We start from the raw sequence: 27,826 nt of genomic DNA on the forward strand, positions 1-27,826 counted from the left end.
AAGACCGGCGGCGCACTGCAGTCCGACTCCTGCGGCAGTCAGACGCAATTCGCCGCGAGCACGTCGTCAGCGTCCCTAGTTCACCAGAGAATAAGTACTCAGTGCTCCGACGCTTCCCCGCACCTCGGCAAAAGAGATGAGGCGCATTTCCCACCGCAAGTGGTCCGTGTGTACGCGAGAAAACGTGTTTGTGCGGGTTGAGATGCGTGCGACTGCCTCCCTCCTCCAACTTTATTACCGCCAGATGGAAGTTGGCTGCTTGTCGACCGCCCACTCTGCGGAGAGGGCACTGTGGCAACACTGGATGGCCCGGCTTTCGCCTAAACTAGGTCAGCCGTTATTAACTCAAACTAGCAGTTTTCTAATTTTCTAACTTTCTGTTACGCTCCTTTTATCGCCGAGGAAAAAAACGGATGAATTAGATTAAAGTTACTCCTCGGAGCTTCCCTTATTTCTACTGGAGAGCTATCTCCCCGCCGAGCACAAATTTCGGTGAAACATATATATATGTCCGGCTTCTCTCGTAGCTGAGCCGGCTCTCCACGGATTCAGGCACGGCAGCAAGGTCCTCGAGTGGCCTCGATCTCATGGCGTCCCCCCCCCCCCCCCCCAAGGACATTTGTTCCACAAGTTTAGATTGAACGTCTGCGCGGGCGCGTTCCTGCGGCTTGCTTCTCTGCCGTTCTTAAATCTCTGGTTTCTCACCCCCCCCCCCCCACCCTCCCGTCCCCTCCACCACCCACCCCCACCAACCACTCACTGCGGCGGGGGTAAGGTGCGGTGGCAGCTCCGTTGCCACGCCCATCAGACACATTTGTTTTCATTAGCGCTCAGCCGTTGCATGCTATTAGTTGTGGTGGTCCAATGACGCTGGGTAATTCAGTAGATGGTAGAATTGGAACAGTAGGGCTTGTGTCTCATTTTATACCGGGAGTTTATAATTAAAGTGCAACTACTTATCGGCGTCCAGTGTAGAAATGGAAAAAAGTTTTCCGGGTTTGTTTCGTCTCGGTTATTACAGAAATCGCAATATCAATTAGCCACTGCCACAGTACTACAATCATTCAATTTTAAATAAACTTTTTTAAATGACTAATTTTTATTCATAAAATTCGCATTTTATTAAAATGTTGAGTTATTACAGTAAATCGGAAAATCTATCAGTGCTATTTTAATAACAGTGCCGGCAGAAACGAGCAACAAACATCTGGCATAGGAATCGTTAAGCATTGCTGAGACTGCAAGTCCCTATTGCCGCGTGTGGTGGCTTAAAGTACGCTTATACAGGCAGTGTAACGGCCTTGCCACAGTGGTAACACTGGTTCCTGTCAGATCACCGTAGTTAACATCTCCGAAAGAACAGACCTCTTCATACAGATAACACTTATCGGCCAATGATCTTCTTCACTGCCGATGCACTCAAATTGCTGAAACACTTACGGGAATCGATAGATTGACTGCCTCGAGTAACGAGTATAGTGGGCATTTTCACTACAAATGTAGTGTGTGGACAGTAAGTTGCAAGTGTGGGTGTCACGGTGAGCATGCCAGAGATAAGTCCTTGCAGTCGCACTATCCTCTGTGTCCTCGATGGCTCAGTCGGATAGAGTGTCTGCAATGTAAGCAGGTGATCCCGATCGGGACATACATTTTCAACTGTCCCCGTTGGTATTTATCAACGCATGTAAGCAGCTAATGGTCTGGATTTCATTGTAATTTCATTCTTCGAGAGCTGCAACATCACCAGTGGTATTTGTTCTTTCGGGCATGTCCGAAAGAACAGATATCCTCTTCATAGGGAAATGACCGTGTGCGTCCACCAGCTATCAGTAATGGTGTTCTGCATTACAGCATGACTGGGAGGGAACATTTCGAAGACCTCACACGGGGGAGAGTCATCGGCATTTGAAAGAAGTACGAAGTGGGACGAGTGTAACCCAGGAGTTTCTTATTACTCACTGCGTTGATACACGCGCATAGAGATCATTTAGTACCATAGGAGCTGCTATTCGAAGGAGAGGAAGTTGGCGACTATGGTTAACTACGGCAGCAGTTGAAAGGTAGTCTATGCAGTAGGCAAGGTGAGCCACACATCAAACAATTGCAACCACATTTAACTTGACTGCAGGTGACACATCTCACACTCCAACGTCGAACGACGACTGCATGGGGATGGTCTCTTTGGCCGACGACCCGTTCAGCGTGTTTCTACGACTCCAGCTCATCAGCGGCACCGTACTCAATGGTACCTAGAGGATAGGGATTGGACCAACGAGAAGTGGAGTCGGCTGCACTTCTCGGAAAAGAGCAGATTCAATCTGTGCAGTGATTCTGCATGTACCTCATATGGCGAGATGTGAGAACATTATAGAACATGACCGTTAAGGTGGTCCACGTGTCATGGTGTTGGGGGAGGCATAATGTAGCCAGAGTATACTGACCACGTTACACTCAATGGTCAGCATTATTGTGACACTGTACTCCTTCCACGTGTATATCTTTTCAGGGGTGAATTTGACCCTGACTTCATTTTTATGTATGAGAACGAGCGACCACATCGAACACTGCAGGCGAAGGAGCTCGTGGACGAGAGGATATTCTGCGAATAGACTGGCTTATTAGTGCAGGGGAGAGATACTGCAACAGTTTTGGGTCACCACGGTTCCGAGAACTCCTGAAGATACACGTTGGTTATGTTGGTTATGGATGTTGTATCACAGACAGAGACCCTTTGACTGTTCAGAGATGTCACTAAACCCGCCGAAAGATGTAAACAACCATGCATGAGCAGCGCCCATTAGCCGGAGGTGGTCCGACAGCCGATCAGTTCCAGTCATTTCAGCAGTAAGGAGATATACGACTCGTTCAAATGGTTCAAATGACTCTGAGCGCCATGGGACTTAACTTCTGAGGTCATCAGTCCCCCACAACTTAGAACTACTTAAACCTAACTAACGTAAGGCCTCACAGACATCCATGCCCGAGGTAAGATTTGAAACTGCGACCGTAGCGGTCGCGCGGTCCAGACTGTAGCGCCTAGAACCGCTCGGCCATCCGAGCGGCTATACGACTCGTGTTTCTCGTAGTTCAACCGTGCCTAAACGATCAATACCACGGTTCGATCACGTCTGCAGTGTTACTTTGTGCCGGGAAGGGCTCTCTACAAGGGAAGTGTCCAGGTGTCTCGGAGTGAGGCAAAGCTATGTTGTTCTAACGTGGAGGAGATACAGAGAGACAGGAATTGTCGATGACATGCCACGCTCAGGCCGCCCAAGGGCTACAACTGCAGTGGATGACCGCTGCCTTCGCATAATGGTTCGGAGGAACCCTGACAACAGTGCCACAGTGTTGAATAATGCTTTTCGTGCAACCACAGGACGTCGTGTTACGACTCAAACTATGCGAAATAGGCCACATGGTGCGCAACTTCACTCCCGACGTCCATGGTGAGGTCCTTGTTTGCACCCACGACAACATTCAGATTGGTACAGATGGACCCAACAACATGCCGAATGAGCCTCTCAGGATTGGCATCAGATTCTCTTCACCGATGAGTGTTGCATATGCCATCAACCAGACAATCGTCGGAGACGTGTTTGGAGGCAACCCGGTCAGGCTGAACGCCTTAGACACAGCGTCCAGCGAGCGCAGCAGGGTGGAGGTTCCCTGCTGTTTTGGGGTGGCATTATGTGGGGCCGATGCACCCCACTGGTGGTCATGGAAGGCGCCGTAACGGCTGTACGATACGTGAATGACATCCTCCGAGGACGACAGTTGGCACCCCCATCGTGTACATCTTGTGAATGACTTCCTTCAGGAAAACGACATCGCTCGACTACCGTGGCCAGCATGTTATCCAGACATGAACCCTGTCGCACGCACCTGGGATAGATTGAAGATGGCTGTTGATGGACGACGTGGACCACCAACCACTCTGAGGGATCCACGCCGAATCGCCGTTGAGGAGTAGGACAACATAGACCAACAGTGCTTTGATGAACTTGTGGATCGTATTCCATGACGAATGCAGGCGTTCATCAATGTAAGAGGACGTGCTACTGGGTATTAGAGGTACCAGTGTGTACAGAAATCTTGACCACTACCCCTGAAGGTCTCATTGTGTGGTGGTACAACCTGCAATGTGTGGTTTTCATGAGCAATAAAAAGGGCGGAAATGATGTTTATGTTTATCTCTATTCCAGTTTTCTGTACAGATTCCGGAACTCTCGGAACCGAGGTGATGCAAAAATTTTTTTTATGTGTGTATATCGTCGCGGCGGACGGCCAAAGGAAACTCCTGCCATCATCCGCTTCATGCCCAAGTAGCAGCATCTAAATGGCCGCCTGCTCGGACACATAATATTTTGAAATACTGTTGTATCGTAATTGAGAATCTTCGCAATTTATTTACGAATGAAGTTAAGTAGGCTCTATTCACAAAAAAATTTTCAGCTCTCCTGCATTTAAACTTTGGTGTCTAGAACATTTAGAACCGAACTGACAGTAGAATAAGACATCTGAACTACAACTTTAAGAGACCTTGTATTGATTGCTATTTACATCAAAATCTTGAAACTTGTGATAGCCTTATCATTTAATGAGTTTAATCACGTGCTGTAATCAGAACTCTCTACCATTAACATAACTGATACTTAATCAACTATAAATAAGGACGTTTTTGTTCCAAATTTAATTTTATGTTAATTTCTCCAAAACTATTGGAGGCAGCTCAGTGGGGTCACAAAGGTAAGGTTTTCTTATATGAAACTGACGCTTCGTTCGAATTTTTGGATTTCCAGCTTTACTATTGATTGCCACTTATTTTTCGTAAAAACGTGGATTCCGACTAAAACATTGTTCCGATCAAGTTGAAAGTTTTTGATTTTGACGTACATTTGCACATTCTCACCAGTTTTTTCTTTCTTGCTTTATTATTTAGCGCCACTTGTTTTTTATTTGAAACCACGTATTTGGGGAAACATATTCATATGATCACTCTGAGATTTGACAGTTTAAACATTATTTATTTTAGCATATGTTGACAAAGCTTGGAAAAACTAATTTTTAATTTCATTCTTAAATTACGGTGCAGTGCTTGTATACCACACACAGGCAGCATTAGCAGTGAACTGGGGTAAGTCCCAGCACACTCACTCGCCTTTGTATCTTTCAAATGATACAGCGCTTGTTTCTCCACAATTTGAGAGGATAAAAGGAGAGGAGATGAAATGAAAAGCTGTAGCAGTGTCAGCTGCGACCGAGAATAACCCGTCTCCACTTTGCTTTGCTGACGAAAACAGAAAGTGATACCTTCGAAAGCTTGAACTCCTTTATGTTTTCTTATGATTTGTTTGTAAATTTAAACTTACCACTGAGAAGATATGTCGGTACGTACTTAGATCGAGGCCTAGGTTCAGAATCTCGTCATAGCGCCGGCTGACAAAAAAAGTGAAACCCCCAATAGGAGAGGAAGAAACGGAATGAAACTTGAGGGGATATGTGATGTTATTTTAATGATTACGGTATTGAACCAAATTTGCAATGAACTTGGCAGTATGGGTCCAATTACCAGTTTGAAACTGCACGCCTTCTAGCATGTGTGTATGCTCTGATTGGGCTGGGGATTGTGTCATAAAGACGTTATTTCCTGTCATGAGGCAAACTTGACCACAATTGTTTGAATCTGTCCTTTTTAACAAGGATACTGCCACTAGAGTAGAGTTGACGTGGGAGCTAGTCTGACACATGTTCTATCGTGGACAGATCTGGGGATCTTGCTGACCAACGAAGTAGCTAAACATTACGCAGACGGTTCATGAGGACACGTATATTGTGTGGGCCAACATTGTCCGTTTGATAAATATGGAACAATTCATAGAACTTTTATTCGTGGCCGTCAACTAACAGCTGTGATGCACGTTTTAAGAATAGAAATAAACAGTTGTCAGCTTCAGAATTTTTTTAATCAGCCTGTCGGTGGTAATCATCATATGCCGCGTGATATTTTAACTGTTCGCCTATAATGTGAAGGTTTTTGATCACCGTATCTTCACATTGTTTACTACTTAACTACTTGGTTCAAATGACTCTGAGCACAATGGGACTTAACTGCAGTAGTCATCAGTCCCCTAGAACTTAGAACTACTTAAACCTAACTAACCTAACGGCATCACACACATCCATGCCCGAGGCAGGATTCGAACCTGCGACCGTAGCGGTCACGCGTTTCCAGACTGTAACGCCTAGAACCGCTCGGCCACTCCGGCCGGCCAACTACTTCACAGTACCATGTAATCATTTTAACGTAGGACTCCGTCGTCCTGAGTTTGCTTGACGATTGCTTTCCGATGTAAGCTTAATTGAACGATCTTCTGAGGATGGCAAATTAATTTACCGAAACTAGTCAAGAAGTTAATTTAGTAAAAATCTTTGCTGCTGACGACTGACTATTTGTATTATTAGAATAATTCGTAGAACTCTGGAACATGAAACCAGGTAGGGAACCGAACTAAAGTTTCATAAAACGATGATGGAACCGTTAGTATTACATACAAGTGAGACGTGGGTGCTGGCGAAAAACCAAAGCTTAGATGAATTATCTCAGGGCAACCAAAGGCTGCACATTTATGGGCAAATTACGAAATACCGAAACAGACCAACAGCTATAAATCTTTACATTGGAAAGGAAAATGGAAAAAGTATATAGTCAACTGATGCAACTGTTTAGAGGGATTGAAGCAAGCTCATCGGCCACGAGCTTCGAGACCACTGCACAGAAAAGGGTCGGATGACCGAGTACATGTTGATTTCCCAAACAGGCTGTGCAGCCTATTCCGTGATGTGTCGATGGAATTTATGATGATCCTCTCGACCTGTGAAGTTTCATTTCCGTTGCTTTTCCCCTTCTGACTGCTTCACTTCTTTTTGTCAGGAAGTGTTGTAAAAATATTGTTTGTTAAAAAAAAAGTGGGTGGGTCGTAATCCTTATACTATGCACCCTTCTGGGCCCATGTTGCATTTCTTGCTCTCATACTTTTACTGTAGAGGTAGTAGAAATACTGCCTTGTGTCTTCATTCACTTTCGTGGCAGTACAGCTGTTTTTGGCTAAATAACAGAATAACTTGGCTGAATTTCAGCAGAAGGAACCAAAGAATTGGTGTGGGTAATTGATTGGTCAACCGAAACTAGAAATCAGAAACGGAGCCAGCCCGAGTCTAATGTTGAGGGCTGCATACATACAAATGAAGGTGCCGCTGTTACATCAGTGCCAACCGGTTTCCTGCGTTCCCGCTGTAGTTCCGCTAGTAAGACGAGTCTGAGAACTGTGGCGCAATGGTCGTTTCATACTCGTCGACTCGATCTCTCTTTCGGAAGCATGCAAGAGTGTGAGGCTAGTGGTGGCTTAATATTAGTACCATATCTGAGTACACGGACTTGCTGCTGCAAAGTTGCGCTGATAAGGCGAGATAAACGATTGTCAGGATCAGATGGTCTTTAATGGAGCTGTTTTGTGAGACAGTGGAGGTTGTAAGACGAAAATTAGTTGATGCAAAGTACACTGTAGCAGATGTGATCCATTAGAGAAGTAGTGATATCTGGAATAAGTTTCACACTACAGCTCATGCTTCATACCGGAAATATAGAAATTTCGTCCAATGAAAACAAAATGGCTGTATTCTTGTTTTTCCGATTGCACCACGAGAAATCACGCGGGCAGCGTCAAACGAAAACTGGGCACAGTGTATAACGTCGCTGTTATGTCACTCATACAAAAAAAAGAGGGCTCTATGTCTGTATTCATTTGGTCATGGCAGCTTGTGTTTATGGGCTGACAGCGAATTATGCAGCTTATCATTCGTTTATGTAACTTATTTCAATAATTAATCACCATTTAGAAATTGAATTTCATCCTCATGTCATGTTTTCTGATGCTGTCGTTAGAGACTCGGCAACGCCTCGAAAGTGTGTATATGTCAATGTATTTGTTGACACTCTCTGAATGGATATCAAATATGAAACTAAATTAGCTGCAGGCTTCAAAAATGTTTTATGTCTATAAACGTAATGTAAAAAGCGATAAACAGTTACTTAGGTATGTAACTTGCTTCTGTAATTTAGACAATTCGAACGCTTTGTGTCATTTCAAGCTACACCTGAGAAGTCTGCAAAACCAAAATCATGACTGTATTAAATCAATGAATAGTAATTTAGAGTTTAACGGCGAAAATTTCCTTCTAAATGGTAGCGTATGTAGCGGGAATGCCGCCAGTTAGCGGTTGTAATCGCGAACTCGTGTAATAGCTATCGTTTCTGAGAGAGTCGTGTGCAACTATACCCAACAACAGACTCAGTTGACGAGGGGGCTGCGGCTGGGACTCACGAATCGAGTCTATGGGCATACGGAGATAGAGAATCTGGGGATGACGTCCCAGGACTCGTTATCGAATGTATAGCGAGCATGGTTGGAGATCTGTTAGATGCCGATCAGTTTGGCTTTATGAAAGGTAAAGGCACCAGAGACGCAGTTCTGACTGTGTGGTTGACACTGGAAGCAAGACTGAGGAAAAATAAAGACACATTCATAGGATTTGTCGACCTGGAGAAAGCGTTCGACAATGTCAAATGGTGCGGAATATTCGAAATCCTAAGAAAAATAGGGTTAAGCTACAGGAAAAGATGGGTAACATACAATTTGTACACTTGACAGCAAAAAAAGTGGGTCACTGCTGAATACAACCAACATAACGTAGCTGTGTTGCAGGTCCTCTAAACATCAAAACCCCATGGGGTACAGTCGTTTGACTACACGCAATGGGTACCGCAAGAGACTACTAAGAGACCAAAGTGAAGAAGATATAATGGCATTGTGGTCTGGAAATCACATTAAACATGATATTCCTTCTCTACCAAGTAGACGTTATGTGGAACCACAATAAAGTAAGGAGTGGCAATATGTAGTAACTCTATCACCAGTAGCCGGCCGGTGTGGCCGTGCGGTTAAAGGTGCTTCAGTCTGGAACCGCGTGACCGCTACAGTCGCAGGTTCGAATCCTGCCTCGGGCATGGATGTGTGTCATGTCCTTAGGTTAGTTAGGTTTAATTAGTTCTAAGTTCTAGGCGACTGATGACCTCAGAAGTTAAGTCGCATAGTGCTCAGAGCCATTTGAACCATCTATCACCAGTAACCTTTCTTATACTATTTACTTATTTCTAGTGACGAAACAAACCATGTGTATGGCCATAGGACACTTATTCAATCTTTTATTTCAGCTTCTGTATGTCGATAAAATTGGTTCTGAACTGGGAATGCAACTCAGGCCGCCCTTAACGCGGAATTTGATCCCTTCGTGACAATACAGCTCGACTACAACTTGTTGTTTGTTCAAAACTGCAGATTCCTCAACATCTCCACATATTGCGCATGAATGGGTTCGAATCCGGGCCCAGCACTAAAGTTTTCACTATGTATTATCAAGCTCTAGCATGAGAACACCTATCTGTTGGTGGACAATAATTTTTATTTTTAATGCATTTGCATTCGTTGTCAACATTAACGATATCTGACGTTTTTGACTCCCAATGAGACACAGAACTAGTTGCGAGATCACTGTAAGTTCAAGGATGTTATTCCGAGCTGCTGGTGGAGAAAAATTCGGTAAGTGTCGTCTCTTTGTGTGTAGTCAACAACGATATGTTTGGGGTTCGATTCTCAGTCAGCACTGAACTCTTCGTCATATTATTTCTAGTTCAAACATGATCACATGTTGCTGCTGGTGTAACAGACCCATACTTAACGTTCCTTTTCTCTAGAATATAACAGTGATATGTGCCGAGTTGGAGTCCTGGGAAGGAAAAATTAATGTTTCGTCTCATCATCTCATTTAATACATCTAGCTACTGCCGAGAAGTTCCGATATGCCAAAGTTGATTGTTCTTCGATAACAATCCGATTAGGTTCTGGGTTGGAATCCCTGTCCAACACAAAGCTTTACTTAACTGCATTTCAAATAAGTTACTTGTGAAGAAGCAATATTTAACATCTCCCGTAGTTCATTAACAGGGACGATAGATGCCGGGTAGGAATTCGCGACCGTTAAAAATGTTACGTTATGTAATTTAAAGTTGATATTTGCTAACTGATACTGTCCAAAAATGAAGTACATCACTCTCTTTATGCTTAGTCGGGAATGACTGTTAATTTCCGTCAGTCACGAATCTTAGTTTGCATGACCTGGGTTTGAATCCGTATGCAGAACGAGGCGGTTCGTCGTGTCATTTGAAGTTCATACATATTCTCAACTAGCTGCTCGTGAATAACGTAAATTTTTAATGACATTTTGTGTTAAATAACAAGTATGGTATGTTACTTTGAAGAGGAAATCATGAATACGACGAACTTACAACGTGCATTACCTATCTGACGTAATAATGAGAGTGCTAACATTTCAGGTATGTCATTTATTGCAATAAATGTGAGCTTACAAGCCTTAAGGAGAGTCTTATCTGTGATGAGGTGTTCCCTGATATTTTTAGTATCGTGGTATCACTTTACATCTTGAGTTATTGCGATACAGAGCAGTGTTTTCTCGTGGTGACATGTTGGAACCATTTTCAATAGTCAAACGACTGTACCAAGGAGCGATTAGAGGACCTGCTAGACAGCTGCGTTATGTAGGTTGCATGGCAATCAGGTGAAACGCAATTCAGGTGGTTCGGATACTTTTGAGCACGACTGTACATAAAATCAAAAGTGAAATATAAAATTTTTCACCAATAGCGAAATGCTGGAACCTTAATTGACGATAGAATTGTGTTTGTCTGACTTTGATTCGAACCCAGCATCAAGCACCGTCGGTTTCTAGCGAGGAACAGACGATAAATAGCTATTGTTGGTTCACCAGTAGCGAGATGGGCGCATGTTTCGCTAGACATCAGGCGACGAAAAGTTCTGTGCTGAATGGCATTGTAACCCCGCACACGTGGTCATGAAGAAACTTTAACCATCAATTTCATTTCCAATAATAGCTAGGAATGGCATGTTTGTACTTTCAATGATGTGATGGAAAATACTCTGCTGACCGGAAGTTGAATCCACAACATGTCGTCGTTGGTGATCACAACGAACACAACGTCAAACCCAAATCCGTTTTCACCAGTAGGATGGAGAGGAATGTTTGAACTTGAAAATATGTAAGAAAACGTTTGATCTTGTAATGTTTTGATAAAAATGCTCATCATATGGCTGTGAGTTGAAACGAACGCGTTACAGCTGACATCGCACGAAGAGACGTTGAAAATGCAACTATTTTTCCCCAGTAGTTCGGAGTGCACATGCTAGGGCTTGAAATGAAATAATCAATATTTTGTGCTGATCAGGATTCGAAACCATATAGGTGCCTTTCGAGGACGCCTAGAAGAGTTTGCAATCTTCGGGAACACAGTGAAATCGAATTATAATCCCAGTCCAGTTCCACAATTTTCAACGACTCAATTTCAAATAAAGTAAGAGCCTTGTGAACTTACATGGCCATTGGTTCATTAAATGAAATACGTTTTCTAGTTTACGACGGCTTGCTGGCGACAGAGTCTCTGCCTTACGGGATTTTTTCTCCAACTGTCACAGCTCAAACGAATCCCACTCTGTCCAGTCGGCAGCGAAGGGATATTATCTTTACTGAGGATATTGTACTACGGAGCTTACGGGCGTTCTGCACTTGGCGTTACTTGGGGGTGAAGGAGAGTTACTCGTGTGTTTTAAAAATCTACGCCTGACGTGAGATGTGAACCTACACGTTTTACACATCAATACAATATTAATCCACCAGAACACAGAGCCCCCTGCCAAGCACATAATTATGAATTAGAAGTATATGCAGATGTCAAGGGACGCGTAACAGGAAGGAGGGCGGGATCTGGGAATGGATGGAAATGCAGAAGTGTAAAATATAAGCGTGAAATGCTTGCAAAGTATTGCTTACTTAGATGTGTGCCACAGTTCGTTTTATCTTGGGACCGAGAGATAAGGAAGGACTGTTCTCAGAACGAAGAATGGGTTATAGGGAAGGGGAGATCAAAGAATATGGTTTCATTGGTGGTGAGAGGAATGATAGAGAGTAAAGACAGCAGCAATTAAAAGAGAAAATGTAGCGTCATTGGAAACCGCTAGATTTGTTTACAAAGTTTTGGGGGAGTGTAATAGAAGGGCACTTGCGGCGATAGTGTCAGAGAGAGAGAGAGAGTGAGAGAGAATAGAAGAGAGATTAAGAACGAGTAAACATAAATGTTCAAATTTGTGTGAAATCTTATGGGACTTAACTGCTAAGGTCATCAGTCCTTAATCTTACACACTACTTAACCTAAATTATCGTAAGGACAAACATACACACCCATGCCCGAGGGAGGTCTCGAACCTCCGCAGGTACCACCCTCCCAGTCCATGACTCCAGCGCCTGAGACCGCTCGGCTAATCCCGCGCCGCGAGTAACCATAATATGAAATCGTTTGCGTATTGTGTGGAGGACGGAGGGTGTATTCATGGATGGAGGGGAAGAGAGAGACGTATTTGAAATAACAAAAACTACTGTGACATAGTCCATCTACGCTGATTCGTTTGTAAGTATGTTGTCAGGGTATAAATGAAAGCCGGCCGCGGTGGTCTAGCGGTTCTAGGCGCGCAGTCCGGAACCGCGCGACTGCTACGGTCGCAGGTTCGAATCCTGCCTCGGGCATGGATGTGTGTGATGTCATTAGGTTAGTTAGGTTTAAGTAGTTCTAAGTTCTAGGGGACTGATGACCACAGATGTTAAGTCCCATAGTGCTCAGAGCCGTTTTTTTATAAATGAAATCCAAATAGAATACTTAACAAACCGTATATTCAAAAGAAACCCGCTTGAATTAAAAGGGCAACTCAAAGGAAAGCTAACCCATATTGTATCTTTTCTGTTGCCACGCGATCTTCCACTAGCGCCCAATGAGGAAAAATGACGCTAAAGAAGACATAACAAAACATTTTAAGAACTCTAATATTTCATCGAGAATCCTTCATTATTTTTACTTCTATCACGCGTCTTGGCACAGAATGTATAAGCCGTCGGACGTAACAGCCTGAAGAAGCAACGTCCTCCCAGGCTACCAGGACACAGTCCCAAAGAGCGTCCGCAGTAGTTGGTCGGTTTCGTGACCAGTTCTCTGTTAATGTTCTGGCGACCTCAGCCCACATGTTTTCCATGGAGTTCATATGAGCCGCCCGTGGCGGTCAGTCCATGACGTTGATGCTAATCGTGGAGAGCCACTGCTGAACAAATGCAGACCTGTGAATGAGAGAATGGTCCTCTTGCAATGTGACGTCCCCTTCTGCGTACAGCATTCGCACTGACGGAAGCATCACGTTTTCCCTGCGCGCTGTCCAGGGTTCCTTCTATCCTGTGAAGAATTCCTGCCCCTTTCGCAGAAATCTAACCCCAGCAGGTAACAGATAGCCGGCCACTTCTTCTCGTCGTGGTTACATATTCGCGTCGATGGCGAGTCCCTTGCGGCCTGTAAACGATTCGAGGACCGTCGTTATTGGTGGAAAACACAGTCTAATCAGTGAAAATGACGTTGTCGCACGACGCCCTCAGATGGAGCTCCGCAAATGCTAGCCGGTATAAAACGTTGTCTTCGCTGAGCTCTTGTATCACGGCGGATCGTCGTGCATGCAGTCCAGCGTCCCTCAGCCTTCGGCGAATCGTGTCACTGGAGCCGGGAAAGTTGCTCACCCGCCGCAACTGCTTCGCGTTGAGAAAGGGATTTACTATGGTCCTAGACACTAGGTCCCTGTCTTCCTGCTGTGAGCTCACTCTCTTCCTGCCTGAGCCAAGAGCCCTGTTGGTGATGCCTCTTTCAAGGCAGATCCTCCACCTTCTCGTTGCAGTGGTATGTGGTACGCCATACCGTCTGCCAGCTTCTCTGATGGAACATCCTGCTTTCTCAATGAGACTGACGACTCTACCTCGGCCGGCCGGAGTGGCCAAGCGGTTCTAGGCGCTTCAGTCTGGAACCGCGCAACTGTTACGGTCGCAGTTTCGAATCCTGCCTCGGGCTTAGATGTGTGTGATGTCCTTAGGTTAGTTAGGTTTAAGTAGTTCTAAGTTCTATGGGAGTGATGACCTCAGATGTTAAGTCCCATAGTGCCCAGAGCCATTTGAGCCATTTTTTGACTCTACCTCGAATAGACCTCTCCCAGTGAGCCATTGCGGCAGACAGCCTGATGTGTATTTCTGCTTGCCGCTCTGATACTGATTCCAGGAGAGGAGGTAAACCTATTTACGTCAAACGGAGCGGCAGAGGCAGAGGCATGCTGTGCAGCCGTGCTGGCTCGTCCCGGGCTGTTGGCCCACCAACGCCACCGCCAGCTCGCTCACTTGCGTCTCGCCTCGGCCAGCCTGGCTGGCCCGTACCTCTCGAGCCACGGCTAGTACAGACCAGGACCGCATGGCCACGATCACCCCTTGAAGGATCAAAAGTTACACCTAACCTACACAAGTCTGTAGAACAAACTAACGCAGCTACAGCTATTATGCTATGACATGTGCAGGCACACCTACAGTTGACGATTTATTCAAATATTTGACGAAGAATACTTTCAAAAATACTTCATTTTAAACATAGCTACCACAAAAAATTTCACCTAGCTAGCAATAGCATGACGCAGGAAACTGTACTTTCTTGTAAGCGCTGTGCATTAGACGTAGCCTTAAGAAAACCTGTATTCAACCACGACAACTAAGCGGAATGTAAAAGTAAACATGTTTGGCGGCAGCTTCTCCAAATATTAGTATATACTTAGTATATAATAAACGTTTTGTGCACTTATAACACGTACTCAGTGACTCTGAAACAATACATGCGGCACGACGGAAATTACTTTCTACTGAGGCACTTCATTTACATCTCAATGATACATGACTACTAGATAACATTGCTCTTTACAGCAGTCAATCCACTTGTAAATTAACATCATGATATCGCAGATATTAGGCAACACGTTACTAGGGATGAGAAAGGCCTTAACTTTTGCAAATAAACATGCTACTCCTAGCTACTACTGAATATGAAGTTGATTATTAACGTGTCTTCATAACCATGGGTGCGGCGTTCGACTCTCAGTCAGCATAGACGTTTTCGTCACCTTATTTCTAGTTAAACGTGTGCACATCTCGCTGATGGTGGACCAACATTGGACATTTCTCGTCTGTTCCTGGTTAGACAACGACGGCGATAGGCGCCGGGTTCGAATCCCGATCAGGCAATACAACTTCAGTCGTCATTTAAGGTTCCAACCCCACTACTGGTGACAAACTGTGATATCTACATTCTGATTTTACGTACTTATTCAACAATCCGATTAGGTGCTGGGTTCGCATCCTTGTCCCCAGCATTACATGATGGCATTTCAATTTTAAACACGTGCATCCTTTATTCCTTGACAATGCAACACTGTACAACGTCTTTCGAGGTTAATTACCATGAAGTTAATTGTCTTGTTAGGGTTCCTGCTTTCGTACAAACATTATCGTCATTTACGTTCAAGTGAGAACTGATAACTGATACTGGTGCAAACGTAAATATTTCACGTCTCTTTCTACCTAGTGATCCAGTCTCTATAAGGCACAAAGCTTTGCTTGGTTAACAATGGCTTTACGTTCTGGGTTTGCATCCGGATCCAAAACGAAGACGTTTGTCATATCATTTAAAGTACAACTTTGTGTACAAGTAACTGTTGATGAGTAATGTGAACAATGATATTACTTGTCATTCGCTGCTAACGTTGGGATTTCCGCAGAGTGGTTGCCGCCGTTAATCACGTTTCCTTTTCACTCCTTAGTATTACATAAAGTTGATGTGCAACCACTCCCCTTTGAACGTTGAACGACGTTCACCATGTGTTGGGTAAACCTTTTAGACAGTAAAGAACTTGTTTCCAATTGCCATACAACTTTATAAATGCATATACTGCCTCAAATATTTAATTGTGCCTAAGGATGACTGAACGATTTATGTTATAAAACTAGTTGTCCCACATCATTTGAAATGTCACTTATTGTAATTAAGTTTAGTTTACAAACGTTAAAGACTGTCTGATCTGTTCTGTACTATCGTGGTGTTACTTTATATCTGGACAGACTGTCATAAAGACCAGTGTTCTCTAGTAGTCTCTATCGGTACCCATTGTTTATCTTACAACGACTGAACTGTTGAGGGTTGTGACGATGAGCAACACAGATATGCTATGTTGGTTGCATTCATTCAGGTGCAGCCTACACGTTGGAATTCAGGAGTGACCCACTTTTTTTGCTGTTGAGTGTACAAGAGCCAAGAGCGACCAATGAGATTGTAAAGACAAGAACTAAGTATTCCCATTAAAAACAGGGTAAGACAACAGTGCAGTCTTTCGCCCTTACTGTTCAATCTATGAAAGCAGTGAAGGAAATAAAAGACAAATCCGGGAGAGTAGGAATAAAATTAAGGTTGGAATGTTATCAGTGATATTGCTACCCTCAATGAAGGTGAATAATTGTATGATCTGTTGAATGGAATGAACAATTTCGTGAGTACAGAATAAGGATATGAGAGTGATCCGAAGAAAGACAAAAGTTGTTAGAAGTAGCAGAAATGAAACTGGCAGAAATTTTATCAAAATCGGTGACCTCAAACTAGAAGTTAGGAATTCTCTTACTTTGTGAGCAAATAAACACATGACAGATGAAACAAGAGGACTTAAAAAGCATGCCAGCACAGGAAAAGAGGGCATGCTTGGCCAAAAGAAGGCCACTAGTATCAAACACAGGACTTAATTTGAGGAAGATACTTCTGAGACTGTACGATTGGAGCACAGCATCATGCCAGTGAATCTTTGACAGTTGGAAAACCGAAAAGGGAGAGACTCGAATATGTTGACATTTGGTACTCGGTAACGATGTGGCTGCTAGGCTAAGGAATAAGGAGGTTCTCCTCAGAATCGGTGAAGAAGGAATCAAGAGGAAACAATAAGAGTGGAAGACCAAGAACGGAGTGTTCTCATTAAAAAGAGTGTAAGACATTGACGTCGTTTTCCGGCACTACTGAAGTCCGTACGTCTAAGAAGCAATGACGAAAATGAAGGATTCGAGAGTGGATTGTAATTTGGTGTTAAAGGATATCAACGTGTAGATTCGCTGGTGACAGTGCTATCCTCAGTGACAGAGAAGAAGATACAGGACATGTTCAATGAAATGAACAGTTTAATGAGTATGGAACATGACCAAGAGTAAATCGAAGAGGCACAAAAATTACGGTAAGTAACAGAAATGAGAACAGCGAGAAACATAACATCAGAATTGAGAATCACGAAATAGATTAAGTTAAGAAATTCTGCTGCCTACGCAGAAAAACATCCTTGACGGACGGAACAAGGAGGACATAAAAAGCAGTAGCACTGGCATAAAGGGCATTCCTGGCCAAGAGAAGTGCAATATGATTGTCGGTAAGCCTCTGCATTGGCCTCAATTTCTTGAATTTTCTCCTCGTGGTCAGTACCTGAAATGTATGTGGGGGGAAGTAATATGTTATCTGACTCCTCCCGAAAAGTGTTGCCCCGGATTTTCAATTGGAAGCCAATCCGTGATGCACAACGCCTTTCTTGTAACGTCTGCCAGTGGAGTTTGCTTAGCCTCTCCTTAACGCTCTCTCGCCAGCTAAACGATCCCGTGACGAAACGCGTCGCTCTTCGTTGCATCTTCTCAATCTCCTCTATAAGTCCTACCTGACAGGGATCCTAAATACGTGAACAGTACTTAATAATCTGCGATCAAGCGCCTTATGAGCCAGTTCTTTAGCGGATAAGTTACATTCCCTTAAGATCCTTTCGATGAATCTAAGTCTGGTATCTGATTTTCCCACTAGACGCAGTTTCCAGCTGTTTGTCATCAATAGTGTAGCTGTACAATGTCGAATTCTTTCCCCATGTATGCGAAATATGTTTCATTTACGTTTGGAGCACAACGTCGTATGGCCATGAGAGACATGGACTGCGGTAAAACCAGAAAATGGTTCAAATGGCTCTGAGTACTATGGGACTTAACGTCTGAGGTCATCAGTCCCACAGAACTTAGAACTACTTAAACCTAATTAACCTAAAGACATCACACACATCCATGCCCGAGGCAGGATTCGAACCTGCGACCGTAGCGGTCGGGCGGTTCCTGACTGTAGCGCCTAGAAACGCTCGGCCACAGCGGCCGGCGGTAAAACCAGAATAGAAGAGAATAGAAGCATATCAGATATGGTATTACAGAAGAATTTTGAAAATTAGATGGATGATAAATAAATTGGGAGGTTCTTTGAAGGTTCGGCAAGGAAAGGAATAGATGGAAACACTGACAAGGAGAAGGGACAGGATGATAGGACGTTTGTGAAGACATTAGGGAATAATTTCCGTGGTAGCAGAGAGAGCTCTAGGCGGTAAGCCGGCAGTTGTGGCCGAACGGTTCTAGGCGCTTCAGCCCGGAACCGCGCTGCTGATACGGTCACAGGTTCGAATCCTATCTCGGGCATGGATGTGTGTGTAGTCCTTAGGTTAGTTAGGTTTAAGTAGTTCTAAGTTCTATTGGACTGATGACCTCAGATGTTAAGTGCCATAGTGCTCAGAGCCATTGTAGGAGGTAAAAACTGTAGAGGAAGACAGAGATTGTGATAATTTCAGCAAATTAAATAATTGAGGATGTTGGTTGCAAGTGCTACTCGGAGATGATATTGTTGTCACAGGAGAGCTGTTCGTGGTGTGGCAGCGTTAAACCAGTCAGAAGACTGATGGCACACAAAGAAAAGAAAATAAACAACAAATTTGAAAAACGGTGTTCATTTCTATGCTCCACCCCACACAAGGGCTGTGCGTCATTCGTCACTGGCACCTGCTGCGAGGTCGACTACCTCACGACCCCACCTCGCTGGAGGCAATACCCAGAGGTGCTGCATCGCGAATAACGAAGTAATGAGACGCAGCGCGGAGACATAGGGGTGTGGCAGGTGGAACGGGTTGTGTGCGGACGGCGCTCTGCTGCCTCGCCGGCAGTGTGTGATCATTGAGCTGCCGCTGGCTGTGCTCGTGAAGGTGTGTGTCTGCCTGTCTGCTGCTGCGGCGGCGGCGGATATGGGCCGCGCGCTCATTTCCTGGCCGCCGCAGCGCCTCGGGCGCCACGTGATTCCACCAGTGGTCAGAGCCGACACGCACCGAAGCCTGCCGAGTGACGCGGCCACAAAACCCTGCATTGTTTACATCTGCTTACTCACTGCGCCAACGGCTGCGGCGTGTTGGGCAAATGGTGCTGAGCACGGTACTGTCCAATCCCTTTCCATAACGTATGGACCGAGGTCAGAGACTGCTTACATACACTATGTGATCAAAAGTATCCGGACACCTGGCTGAAAATGACTTACTTCAATGGTTCAAATGGCTCTAAGCACTATGGGACTTAACATCTGAGATCATCAGTCCCCTAGACTTAGAACTACTTAAACCTAACTAACCTAAGGGCATCACACACATCCATGCCCGAGGCAGGATTTGAATCTGCGATCGGAGCGGTGGCGCTATTCCGGACTGAAGTGCCTAGAACCGCTCGGCCACACCGGCCGGCAAAATGACTTACTAGTTCGTGAGGCCGTCCACCGATAATGCTGGAATTCAGTGATGTGTTGGGTCACCCTTAGCCTTGATGACAGCTTCCACCCTCGCAGGCATACGTTCAATCAGATGCTCCAGCCCAGGTTGCAGCCCATTCTTCACGGAGTGCTGCACTAAGACGCCTGGCACGAAGTCGGCGTTCCAAAACATTCCAGAGGTGTTCTATTCGATTCAGGTCAGGACTCTGTGCACGCCAACCCATTACAGGGATATTATTGTCGTGTAACCACTCTGCCACAGGCCGTGCATTATGAACAGGTGCTCGATCCTGTTGAAAGATGCAATCGTCATCCCCGAATTGCTGTTCAACAGTGGGAAGACATCAATGTAGGCCTGTGCTGTGATAGTGCCACGCAAAACAACAAGGGGTGCAAGCCCCCTCCATGAAAAACACGACCACACCATAACACCACCGCCTCCGAATTTTACTGTTGGCCCTACACACGCTGGCAGATGACGTTCAACGGGCATTCGCCATACCCACACGCTGCCATCGGATCGTCACATTGTGTACCGTGATTCGTCAATCCGCACAACGTTTTTCCACTGTTCTATAGTCCAATGTTTATGCTCCTTACACCAAGCGAGGTGTCGTTTGGCATTTACCGGCGTGATATGTGGCTTATGAGCAGCCCCTAGACCATGATATCCTAGTTTTCTCATCTGCTGCCTGATTGTCATAGTACTTGCAGTGGATCGTGATGCAATTTGAAATATCTGTTTGATGGTCTGGATAGATATCTGCCTATTACACATTACGACACTCTTCATCTGTCGGCGGTCTCTGTCGGTCAACAGGCGAGGATGGCCTGTACGCTTTTGTGCTGTACGTGTCCCTTCGAATTTCCACTTCACTATCACTTCGGAAACAGTGGACTTAGGGATATTTAGGAGTGTGGAAAACTCGCGCACAGATGTATGACACAAGTTACACCCACACCCAATTACCTGACCACGTTCGACGCGCGTGAATTCCGCGGAGTGCCCCACTCTACTCTCTCACGATGTCTAATGACTACTGAGATCGCTGATATGGAGTACCTGGAAGTACGTGGCAGCACAATTCACCTAATATGATAAACATATGTTTTGGGTGTGCCCGGATACTTTTGATCACGCAGTGTACCTCGACATAAGAGTTTCCTAGGTTTGGTACCGCGCCATATTGTGTAAAACTACTGCTGGAGGAAACCAACTTTTCTGCTATGGTTGCAGTGGCCTTCCTCTGGGTCTACTGCCGCGTTCTAGCTACGCAGTGTCCCTTACATTTAGTTTTTACTTTTCACTGCGGGTGCCATTACGCAATAATTTTAAAACGGTAGGAAGAAGGAGAGGGAACTTTATTTTAATACGTTACTGCTGCGGAGGGAGAGCGTAAACTCTGTTGTCTATTGGCTCTTGTATTATGTGGCATGATTGGTTGTCACCTTCGAATGAGATGTTTAATCCTGTTAGCCAAGTGCTGGACGTCGGCCGCGCGGCAGCAGTTACTCGCCGGTAGTGCTCGCGCCTCTTGTTTACAGTGCCGTCTTTTGCCCTCTGAGTGTTGTCAGGCAAGATGGGGCAGGTTTGAGTCCATCCTCTCTGTTCATGTTCTTAGGGTGTTTAAGTATTTCGACGGCCTTTCTGATTATGCGTTTCGTCATAACCGGCTGCTTGGCCAAGACACAGGATTCGCTGCATTTTATTTCTTTCTCGCAATCTTGCTGATGTTCTGCCACTGCAGATTTGTTGTGTTGTCCTAGAGAAATATAGCGATCGTGTTTCCGAATGCGCGTTGTTATTGGCCTGCCAGTCTCGTCGACGTATACCGCTCCACATTCGCATTCCAACTCGTACACGCCTGCAGTGTGTAACGCATCTGCCGTGTATTTAGTGGAGCCTAGCACGTCCTGGATCCTGCGACCACTACAGAAGACAGGGTTCACTCCAACCCCACGAAGAAGTTTGCCTATTCGGTCAGTAACATTTTTCACATAAGCTAAGCGTACTGCTGGCTGCAGTTGTCTATTTCTTGCTTATCTTGCTTATTTGTATTCGTCAGCAAGGCTTTGTGGATCGGCTTATGGCTGCAGCCATTGGCTAGAAACGTTGTGCGTAGCCTTTTAAGCTCAGGTGTCATGTTTTGAGTATCACCTAGGGGCTGAGCACGGATTGCCAAAGATCGGATGAAAGAGTTCTTCTGCGCTGGGTGGTGGTAGGATTGGGCGTGCAGATACCTGTCTGTATTTGTAGGCTTGCGATATACTCTGTGCCTCTGTGTGCCCTCCGTTATCATGTATATTTCGACGTCTAGAAATGGAATTGCACCATTCTTCCCTACGTCAAGCGTGAACTGTATCTTCCCGTGCTGGTTTTTCAAATATTCGTGAAATTTATACAGCTTCGTGTCACCATGAGGCCATGTAGCGGTCGTGTCGTCCACGTATCTGAACCAGCGACGTGGGCATAAGGGAGCTGAATCAAGGGCCGTTGCTCCAAAGGTTTCAGTGAATATGTCGGCTGCCAGAGGAGATAGTGGAGACCCCGTTGCTACACCGTCTGTCTGCTCTTAACTTTTTCCTTGCCATTTTAAGTACGTTGAAGTCAGGCACAACTCAACCAGGTCACATATGTCTGGTGGGACATGCTTCTGAAGGATGCGGATAGTTTTGTCTGTTATCAAGTTCGTATATAGTGACTTCACGTTAAAGTTTACATATCTCTAAGTGGGATGTAATTACTCCAAACTTGTTCGTGATTTTACTCACGTGGGCATTAGGCTAACGTTTGATGTCTTGATTGAAAAAGGTGAGAGAAGGTCAGGTACACAGAAGACGTAACAGAACTCTAAGGGCAGAAAACGTACAGAAAGCCCTGTCTGGCGATAGATACCTTAACAAAAGTTCTAATCACTGTCTCAAAAAGGTGAGCGAAGTGATTAAATCTGAAATGTTCCTGCTTAGGAAATGCATTGCCTTGGAGGTGGCAATGGCTGATTACCCAGAGATATAACACGTTTACTTCCAAGAGGATTTTTGTTTCTTCTTTCTCTTTGTCTCTTCTTTTAAAGGAAGTTTGGTACAAAAGTAACACTTATGTCGCTTCCGTTTGCAGAATCAAATCGAGACCCAACATGGCCAAAAATTTTGTGGACAATTTCAGAAGCATCTGTGATCAACTGAATTTGGAGGAAGAGTTGACTTAGTTAAGAATTGTTTTCAGAGGAAACGGCTACTCTCCTAAGGAGATAAACAGGATACTGCCTCCCAAAAGATCTGGAGCTTTGGCTATAATACGAGTGACTGGTGTGTTATATTAAAGAATGCTCTTGCCCCCATCCGCTCAGAGGAGCTAATGGCATATTTCCCTTGTATGGTCCTTTCTAGGAAGGGGACATTGACGATTTCGATTGAGAAGTGTACGGTCATTCAGAAAAATTATTACTCATTTCATACTTTCTAACTACATTCATTTTTATCAATGTTCCATACATCACAGAAGATGTTAATCGCTTTATAGTTAAACTTTAAGACATTCAGAACGTGGCGCGCATAATTATACAGAATCTATTACTTCCAAAACCGCACGTCTCTGGCGGCCGCATTTAGCAATCACATCTGACCAGCACCGACTCATAAATCATTTCGATAAAGCAATCCTTCAAATGATCTGTGGAAGACGTAACTAACTAACCAAAATAACTAACATAGTCTGTACTGAACTGCTAGTCTGCAAACCCAAGCGTGCGCCGAAGCAGCAACAATCACTATATCAGAACACTTTGTCACCAGGCATCGATTAAACTATAATTCAGTATTGTGCTAAACCTACAGTAGCTGCAGTAACATAATACAGAACTTGCTAAGGCAAGCTGAAAAAGAAGAGGCAGGGAGAGAGAGGGTGATATACATATGTACGTGTGATAAACGCCTTCCCTTTAAAATGTCTCTCGTTCATACCTCCTCTGTGTAACCACAGATGACGTGTCACTGCTCTCATTTTTACTAATACTGCAGTACACGTAATGTGCCTGTTTGCTTCCACCGCCCTGAGTGGAATGCGCAAGTTCTAATAAATGTTCGCCAAGCTAAAGTCTTCTATAGTTGTTGTCCCCTGCCCAGAAAACAGCACGTGGGTGAGAATCCGTAGTCTTGAGGCTGTCAGAAGCTCTTAGCGAGGAACTGATATTATCTGAATAACTAAATTTTCAATTATATTTGTTCATATGGGATGCCACTCAATTTTTATTAGGAGAACACGAGAAACCGCAGAATTACATTCAACAAATAATTTCCATTCTTCAACAAAATACTGAACGTCGTATATCAGTAAATGTTATCGTACTGTTCTAAATTACATGTCTACGTAAACATTAACTGCTAATAAAGTTTGAACTGACACCGACCGTGGCAAACAACATGTCTGAGACTACTGAAACAGCTTTGAACCTACAGCCAAACCACCACGCCCACCATCCACGTTAGGCGCGATCAGAAGATCACCGAAGTGCTTCGTCTGCCTTTTCGTATAGCAGTTGTTTATTATTCTGTTGGTTATTAATACTTGTGAAATAATGGAATGATAGCATGCTATTGAGAGATGTTTTAATTTGAAATGCAAGTAAATGTGCTATTTAGTTTCTCTAAGATACATAACATCAAACAGACTGTCATTTCGGCGAGCAAGTACCGAATGCAGCAGCCAATAGCGGAATAAGGACCACAATTTAGGCGGTCTTTCTCACGATACCTGTATCGGAGAAACCATCTGTCATCGGTGCCTCCCACCGCATTACGTCATCTTGCCACTAATGCCTTGTCAACTGCCCTACGAAGAGCTTCCTATAGCTAAACACGATGACTTCAAGGCCAGAAATATTACTCTGCTATGAAGCTAATCTATAAACTTACGAGAAATGTCGCAGAGAATGTATTGATTTTCCAAGAGTGCTAGTTCTGCCAGATTCGCAGAAGAGCTTCTGTGAAGTCTGGAATGTAGGAGACAAGGTAATGAGAGAATTTAAGTTGTGAGGACGGGTCGTGAGTCATGCTTGGGTAGCTCAGTCGGTAGAGCACTTGCCCGCGAAAGCGTCCGGAGTTCGAGTTGTAATCTACCAGGAAGCTTCATATCAGCGCACACTCATCTGTAGAGTGAAAATCTCATTCTGGAAACATCCCCCAGACTGTGGCTAAGCTTAGATACCAAAATAAAATATCAAGAAGCACACTGTATTCCAAATCTCTGCATAAAGCCCCACATTATTTTTGCCGAAAGTTACACAAGAACTAAAAAATTACAAAATGCATCTAAACATGTTTTAAAATCGATTTTTTAAAATTTTGTGTCACAGGAATCATGTTACAAATAAAAACAAATGTAGATGACTATCTAAATATTCTAAAATGCAAGGTCTTTTTAAAACGGACAAAAGAGTATACAATAATCTTTCTTAGCCCCTTACACATTTATGGCTCCAAAAAGATAGTCCTGAAAATTTGTGCTTGTGACTTTTTAATAACTATGACAATACTTGTAAAACTTAAAACAAGAAACGTAGGGCCCATGTAATAGATAATGGATGCATGAAAACTTCACGTAAGTCACTAAAAGTTTTATTGCCTTGCTAATGATATGATTTCCTGTCTGAGTTTTCTCAACGACAGCTACTCTCTAGACTCCTTACTAATATCTGTTGCATGCGCCCTATGTTTTGTGATTTAATTTTTACAAGTACTGCCGTAGCTATTAAGAGCTCCCATGCACAAATTTTCAGCACTATCGGTATGGTATCAGGAGTCTGTATAGGATAGAAGAAATTATTGAATACCTTTTTGTCCGTTTCAGACACGTGCTACATTAAAGTTTTCTGTATTTAAATTATTATTTTCTGCTGTTTACTCTTGTATGTGAAATCTTTCATTTGGTTTCTAATATTTTGATGAGACTGCAACAGAAACATCTGCCAACTTTCACGTCTATTTCGTTTTCTCTTCATCTGAGCCATCCAATATGTTGCTTTCTCCTACTTACACCTCGCGGGAAGGCGGTGAAGATAAAAATTAGAGATATCAGATCTCACACCGAGGCATACCAGCAATCGATCTTTCTTACCATGAAATATTCGCGACTGGAACAGGGAAAGAGTGTAAAAGCAGTGGTACAGAAAGTACCCTCCGCCACACACCACACAAGAAACCGATTTCATATTGCATTGTCATCCAGTGGTGGGCTGCGTTGAAAGTTTCAAGTCTCAAGCTCATCGGGGAGTTAGTTTGTCTCCTGTCGACATGGTCGGTGGAACGATTTCTACCACGTGGTTGATCTTCTTTTTATGAGTGGTTTTACTATAGCTGGTAATTAGCTTAGTTGAGTGCGACATAAAATTGACAAATAAAATATGGTCCTTCTCTAGTCCAAAAAGGACAGTTACGTCTATTAACATTGGCAATATGTTTACATACGGGTGTTTTGTTGTTATTGTGATTTTCAGACCGAAGAATCGTTTAATGCAACTCTCCATCCTACTGTACCCTGTGCAAGTCTCTTCATCTCCGACTAGCTCCCACACAGATAAGTAATATTAAATGAACTATGCCAGAGAATCAACTGTGTTTACTGGAGACCCACGGAAATACCACACAAAATAAAAATAATGGACTAATGATAAAACAAAAGCACAGAAGAAACAGATAAAATACTTTTAGCTGCCTTCGACATAGTATCTCTTAGTCTATACACTTCTGTAATATTATATATCTGCATGGTTGTATACAGGATTGTCACTGATATCATTTATTTAATATGTCTTGTTAGGAATTGTGATAATAACGTAACACAAGAGACAGCCTCATATGCTAAATATTATTTTTATGCAGTTTTTTTTCATAGCCGTGTCAGGTGCGATTCATGCAAAAGAGGTAGCGCATCTAAAAATGGGCGACTCACTTAAATTCTCTCGAAGGTAATGCCATTCATGTATGCCGTAAACCTACACTCATAAATAGAAAGACCGGGAAGGTGTAGGATATGGATCGAGCAACGGGGGTAATGTTTTACGAAATAGAAGACCCATTAGATATAAAACCATACAGCATATTTCCCACTCAGTGTGTTATTTTAATTTAACTTGTATTTCGTTTGACAAACTTTTTTCTTGCGTTCTGCAGTGTCTGCCTAGATAAGCTGCCATAACTGTAAGGATGGTATCCATTCATTTTGGTTTACAGAAATGTAAATATTTGATGATTTGACAAATTGTGCACACAGGGCGGCAAATGAGCAAAGATTTATAACATAAAAGAGTACGTTACATTTAAATATGGAACTACGAGAAACTTTCATGCTGAAAGCCAATGGGAAAACGAATTTACCAGTTATGTGCAGAAATTTTTAAAGGCAGTGCAATTTTTTTTTGCGCTCCGATTTCGTATTGTGAATAAGACGTGTGTCCAGCAGATCACTGCTGATCTTGGATTAAAAGGCAAACGATTATGAGTAAGGTTTTTTTTATTGGAATGCAAAAGTGACTTTTCATATCGATTGCGTTGGACAGAGTAAATCAACAAATGGCTAATTTCACGTGGATCGCGGGATTTAAAAGCGGAGGAAAGGCCTGTATTTCATAGGAAAGTAATATCTTCATCTCCTTACATAAACTAACAATTGTAGGAACATCACTCCTCTTCATCAGATTTGGCGCCTACGGCTTTCCCCCATTCCCACATACGTATGTTCTGGTGTTACGTTATTATTTAATCATTTAATTGCTAGTTGACCGTGTTTTGAAATCCACATGAAAACCTTATCTTCGCTCGTTGTGGAAGCTCAGTCATTTCATTTTATAAAATGTCTCTCCTTTTATCCAAGCACTCTTTTGATTTAATAATGTTGTTGCAAGTTAATTCATTCACCAATACGAGAGGGAAATACGGATAGTAGAAAAAGCGGGGTGGTCGACAGTGATCAGACTTAAAGTATGTTGCTTCTAGTTAATTCAAATATGTGCTCAGATCTGTAAGAAAAAAATATATGTAAAATACTTCCTTAAATTATTATTACGAAAATCCATTTCTTCACTCAAAATTGTGACCAGGCTCGTCACCAAAATCACTCTTCTGTTCCACTTAAACTACGCTGTAAGA

Source organism: Schistocerca americana, chromosome 5 (genome assembly GCF_021461395.2).
Source record: "Schistocerca americana isolate TAMUIC-IGC-003095 chromosome 5, iqSchAmer2.1, whole genome shotgun sequence".
Taxonomy (NCBI): Eukaryota; Metazoa; Arthropoda; class Insecta; order Orthoptera; family Acrididae; genus Schistocerca; species Schistocerca americana.